Here is a 6489-nt window from a genome sequence, read left to right as displayed (position 1 = left end):
TGAATATAAGTTTTACATGAAAAATGAATATGGGGCTCTGTGAAGGAGATTTTGTATACTGTTGTCATCAATGGAGTCCAAAAACCTGACAATCAACCTGAGAATCAATCCTATTAGTTAGATTGGATTAATTTTTGGATGATCCATCTAGATAACCAGATTGGATTTGAATTTTAAAATTGCATTTGTTTAATAATCAGCAGATTTGATCTTATCCGATCTAAATAAGACATGTATATACATGCATAATATATAATTATATGAAGTTTATAATTAATAAATGGGTAAGTTTCTTAAACTACCCTTATGGTTTAGCTAATTGCCCAAGTGTATCCTTACTATTGGAAAATCAACTAACACTATCCTTACTGTTTTTGGCAATTGACTAATACTTTCCTTACCGTTAACGTTCCACCATAAACCATTCGAACTACCCTTATGCATCACGTGACTGTTATAACTTCCAAAAATACCCAATTTTCCCTTGTTATAACTTCCATTCGAACTCAGCCCTCTGCCACACCTCTCCACTAGACTGCATTTCTCTCCCATTTTCAGTCGTCTGCTTAGGTTCATCTGCCGAAAACATCAACTCCGTCGTTAGACTATTTGGCAATGACACAAGTAAACTCATGCTATTATTTTCGCATTTTGCTCATATAAGCCATTCACTAACCTCGCCAAATAAATCACTGTAACCTCCGATCCATGTTTTCGGGGAATATTGGAATATTTGATAGATTGTTGTAGCATCCAATGCATAGGATCACAAATTCCACTTTGTGGTAAAAAATAAAAAATCAAAGATCAAAGTAGAAACCAGGAACAATCACTGTAACCTCCGATCCCCTGTTTTCTAGGAATACTGGAATATTTGGTAGATCATTGTAGTGTCCGATGCAAAGGATCACAAATTCTGCTTTGCAGGGAAAATATAAAAAAAATCTAAGATCAAAGGAGAAACTAAGAACAATCACTGCCAATAACAATCAAGAGAAAAAAATCTTACCAGCAATGAGAAGCAACAAGAATTTCCTGAAAAGTTATTGGAAAAATGGAAAAAATGATTAATGGAAATATTGAGAAAAGATTGGACGAAAAGTGGACAAAGGGATTTCAGTGGGGTGGTGGAGAGAGTGAGAAAGGTGAGTTTTGTTGTTTCATTTTGGCCAAACTCAATGAACTCAATGCGTCCTTGATTGCTCAATGAACTCATTGCGGAAAGAAATGACCATTTGAATGTCTCTTATAATGGTTATGATGTAGGTTCAGGACCTTCTGGTTTTTTCCCTAATCCCGTTAAATGGCAAAAATTTAATCCTGATTTACATCAGTCTCCATTCACTGGAGTGGAAATGGGAAGGGACAATAGCAAGTGGGGGAACTCCAGTGTGTGGTGCTCACTGCTTTCCTATGGGAAAAGTCCCCTTCAGATGCCAACAAGACCTTTATAATAGTTAGACTTCTCAACTCAAGTACCAACAAGACCATTACAAGAGTTAGGCTTCTCATGTGCTAACAAGACCTCCAATTAATAAAGCACAATATGATGCCTTTACAAAAATATGTAAACATAAATCAAACTATTCAAATTCAAGAATGAGCACAAATTAGGGCTATGCAATTGAAAAGATAAATGCTTCTTAGAGAGAATAAATACCCTAAATTTCTTTAGTGTGATGCCTAGTTAAGTGATAAATAGTGCTATTGACAATATTCCTTTAGTTAATAAATACTGTAATCTCAAATAATAGCTTAATCTCTAATAAATATTAATCAATAAATTATAACAAAATACAATAAGTACAATAAATTAAATTTAAAACATTAAATAACAGTGGTTTAATCTCCAATAATTATTGAAAATTTTCTGTTGAATAACAAAATAAAAATATATTTATGCATAATTATTGAAAACATATTTATCATAAAAGCAATAAATAATTACTAAAAATACAATAAATATTAATTATAGTATATATAAATATATAACAAATATAGATTTAGATTTTAAAATTATTATTAATAAATATTAATTTTTCTAAAGGTTATTTTTTTTAGAATTATTAATTGATATAAGTGAAGTTAGTTATTTACAATATTATTTAGTTATTTACATAATATAATTATTTAAATTTTAAAATATTAATTATTTATTGAATTTAGTAATCCATAAAATTATAATTTATACTATTAATACATAATTGCCTTATTAATTTTGTAAATATTAAATTATTAATAATTTGAATATTATGTTATAATTATTTTCTACTTTTGATAATTGTTTTTAAATTTATTTCATAATTTTGTTATTTTAACTATTGAAAATGTAGTTATGTTAAAATTTTCATTATTTAAAATATTTAGTTACTTAAATATTTAAATAATATATAAAATATTTAAAAATTTTCAATATTTGAATTTTATTTATTTTAAAGTTATTATATAATACGAAATACTTTGTTATATAATTATTTAACTATTTTTAATAGGAATACCTGAATGGGGACCGAGACAGGGATAGGGAGGGATGGCAATTTTCCCCATCTCCATAAAGTATCTGGCCTCCCTGACCAGGCAGAGATGGGGATGGAAATTACCTTAGCAGGGATAGGTGGCGATGGGATTAATAGGAATACTTAATTGGGGAGTAGGATGGGAAAGGGGAGCAAAGTCCATACCCTACCCTGCCCTCGACATTATTGTTTGTATATATATATATCAAAATATATTTAAAATATTATTTGTATTTTAATGTTCTTTTATTTTAAATAAATACCTTTCTAAAAACAAACTTTTAATCAAAAAAACTGAGGATTTAGGTCCCTGATGGGGAACCTGTCTCCATCAATAATTACTGCTAAAAAATTATAGTAAATAACAATTTACTGAAAATGTAAAAAAATAGATTTATATTTATCGAAATTAACTTTCCACTAAAAAATAAATTACTGAAACTTTTAATTATTATCTGATAATATCATTAAACATTATTAAATTGACCAAAATTACTGAAAATATCAGTAACTACTTATTGCTAAAAAATTACTGATAATATCAAAATTTCTGAAAATATAAAAAATAAATTTATATTTGTTGAACTAAAATTTCAGTGAAAAATTACCAATATTTTTTAATTAGTAAATTTGTATTTATTAATATTTTAATTAATTGTCAAATTTTCAGTAATTATTGACTTCAGTAGTTAATTTTAAAAATTTTCTGAAGTTAAATCACTAAAGTCAGTAATTTTCAGCATGTAATTTTTAGTGATTAAATTCTCCAATTTACCAAAATTATGAAAAATTATAGTTTAGGTATTGATATTTACTGAATTAATATTCAATCATATCAATAATTATTGAAAATATCAAAAATATTTCACAAATAAATTTAACCACATTTTTTTTTAGTTTTTAGATGGTTTATTGGGCATGTAATATAGATTAAGAGGTGTTTTAGGAGGAATTTTAGGTGGGAGAGAAAATTTAGAAGAAATTTTAGGAAGGGGGATGGCTAAGTGTTTGGGAACATGAGAGAGAGAGAGAGAGAGAACCTTGCAAAAAAGGGGAGATTGCCATGTCAGGTGACAACTCCATGGGCTTCTACAGAAAATCTTGCACCCTCTAAAATTGCAATGGAGTACAAACAGATCATGTGACAGAAAAAGATGTTGCGAAGACAAGATTTGAACCTGTGGCCTCAAGGTTATGAGCTTTGTGAGCTACCAAGCCGCTCTACCCCATGCCAAAGAGAAAAACTGGGAAGTAATGGAGAAACAAGAATTGGATACACCCCTCTCCCATATCTATACAAATAGAATTGCCCATTTATACAGAATGGTAAAGGGGGCTGCCCCCTATGATCGATAATCATAGAGATCATGAGAGAAATGAAGGGATATTTTCATCTTTACCAATTGGATCTTGTTGCCTCCGGCAACAAACATGCATGAACCATTTCACAAAGTATATGTCCGGATAACCCAAAGTCTCGATAGTTAGCTCTCGGTCTTCCGGTTGAAAAACAATGGTGAGGATTGTAATTTTCCATGAATTTCTCATTTTGTCACTCAACGACAGAACTTGGCTTATTTCTTTCTTTGAGGATCGACGAATCAAATGATATTTCTGTTCCAATTTCTGCCTCGCGTGGCATTACATTAATTTAGTATATATAGATGTAGATATAGATGGACGCCTAATGTTTGATCCTCATATCAAGCCTTTAACATCTGCAAGTTAGAGCAGCCATTCTTGACCTGACCTGTCAATAATGGCCAAATCCGCCTAAATTTTGGGTTCCTGAAGGCATTAAGCATTTAGTGGATGTGATTTTCATATCATTCAACTGATAAAAGTGAGTTGTCCATATTAGCTTACCAAAAACATTAGTTGGTTGGGTGAAAATCTTGATGAGACCTAATATTGGCAGTCAGAGATGTGGAATCAACAATAACAAAAAAGAAAAAAAAGCCAATTTTGGCATTGAATCGATAATGGACCGTCTTGGGTCTTGACGTGCAAAATAAGGATAAAAGTTTCCTAACTAGGTCAAGTAGTATTTCCCTACACGATGCGCACTGTACTAGCCACGTTGATGAATCTTGTACCAAATTCATTAGATGGGGCCATGGGGGACCTTCTGGATTGTCCCTGTGTTGAATTATGCAATTCATTGTAGCACAATTCCAACATCAGATCGATATTAGATGTTTAGTCCATTAATAATCTAAAATTTGTCCATAATGACGAGCTTATGTAGAACATTTGGCATGTTCTCTGGACCAAAATATTTACCATGAATCCATGAGATGAAGATAATAACTTACAGGCTACTCACTATAAAAATCAATCCAGCATAGTTTTATCTCATATCCTTTTATTAATTTATTCAACGGTGTGTGTTTGGTTTTAAAGAAAAGTTAGGGAAAGGTGCGTAGGGCTATAAGTTGTATAGGTTTCCCTACCTTTTACACCTTTCACAAGTTATTCGACTGGCCCGCTAAATATTGAAGATTATTGAATCGAGTAGTTAGTTTAATTGGGTTTGAGCTTTATAATACCTGGATTGAGTAGGTCGCAAAGTTAATCGAGTTTCTAATAAAATATTAATAAATTTTAATAGAAACTTATTTATAATTAGTTCAAGCCAAGTTGAGCTTAAATGAGTCGTAAGCATCGACTCAAATTGAGTTCGAGTGTGAAATTCAAAACTTGATCAAGCTCGAATAGAAATACGAACTCCGAGTTTTAAGTCAAATTTGAGCTCAACCCTCTCAAAACTCGACTCGATTCAGCTAGATTACATCCGTCTTTCCCTTCATTTCCCTGTCGTTTCTTTCAATCTAAACACACAACCTAAAAGAATATTGTAGTTAAATCATTTAGTTCAGTCACTTTCAGCTGTTAATAAACGACCCATTCAGTATTGTTCCAGACTCAATCCGCAAATGTGTTCAATATTCATGAATCCTCTTAAGAAATGGTGAGAACCCAATAGGACCTAAGTGTAAGTGGGAGTTGTTAAACAGTGTATGCCCTTACCTCCAATCAGATTGATGTACTTATTGTCATTTATTGTAAATGAATAAAGTAAATAATTGGTTCATGTTATTATGGTGTGCTTCTGTATAATATCCTTAAACTAGATACATATGAGACTTGTATTAATTTAGAATCTCCATAGCCATTGGATAGATCTGGGGAGATTTATCCTGCCAAGGCTGACACTGATGTGCTGCCAAGTTGGTTGGGGTGGCTTGTCTCAACTGCTAGGGTGAGACCTGATGTACATGCAGTGTGGGTTTCTTGAAACCCTAAACCAGACCAAATTCCATGTTTCCCTAGACCTTGGAGACAGATGGGAAAAACTGGAATGTTACACCTGACCCTTAGACTTGATTATAGTACTTCACTGGGTATCGGATTACTGTCTTTGATGTGCCAATCAGTGAGATCCTTAGAGGGGTCAAAACCTGGGTATGTTGAGACAATCCGAAAATTCATTTGAGTGGGTGATCATAGTGACAAAATCAGCCCCTTTGTCAGACAAAGTGAATGATCGGGGAAATGCACTCTCTCTGATGGAAACCTAAACTGCCGGCAGTGGATTTCAAATGTGTTTGAAATTTGGTTTTGCAAAATATATTTATATAGAGATATACTTATATATTATGTTTTCACAAATTGTTTGCAAAAGATTTTAATTCCCGGGATCCATGTGAATTGAGAGTGCAACACTGTACCTTGTAGCCGAGGGAGAGGTCCTCTCTTGTCAGGCAGTATTTGATCATTAAGGATTGAGAGGTTAAGTGTAAGACCATTGAGGGTTATACCTGATGGGCTAATCTTGCATTTGCCCATAGTCCTTGCGCCTTCATAAAATGGCTAAACTCAATGACCATTTAGTGTAAATGTTGGGCCTGTTAAGAGCCCATGGTGATGGACTCAGGGGTTCATTGTATTCAACAGTGAATTCGACCAGGCC

The 6489-nt window shown here is 32.4% G+C and overlaps 1 long non-coding RNA gene across 1 annotated transcript; it reads right to left on the bottom strand.

The window, feature by feature from the left end:
* Positions 1-245: 245 nt before the first annotated feature.
* Positions 246-1199, bottom strand: LOC148852353 (uncharacterized). Its single transcript, XR_016098915.1, has 3 exons — positions 1010-1199; positions 677-916; positions 246-576 (listed from the first exon to the last, which is right to left on the bottom strand). It is a non-coding gene; the product is annotated as an uncharacterized LOC148852353 (long non-coding RNA).
* Between the last annotated feature and the right edge of the window lie 5290 nt (positions 1200-6489).

The sequence above is a fragment of the Nelumbo lutea genome, chromosome 5 (genome assembly GCF_056320005.1).
Source record: "Nelumbo lutea isolate HS-2025 chromosome 5, American lotus-T2T, whole genome shotgun sequence".
NCBI lineage: Eukaryota > Viridiplantae > Streptophyta > Magnoliopsida > Proteales > Nelumbonaceae > Nelumbo > Nelumbo lutea.
Note: the sequence above shows the minus strand (reverse complement) of the source record. Positions and strands in the feature narration are given on the sequence as shown.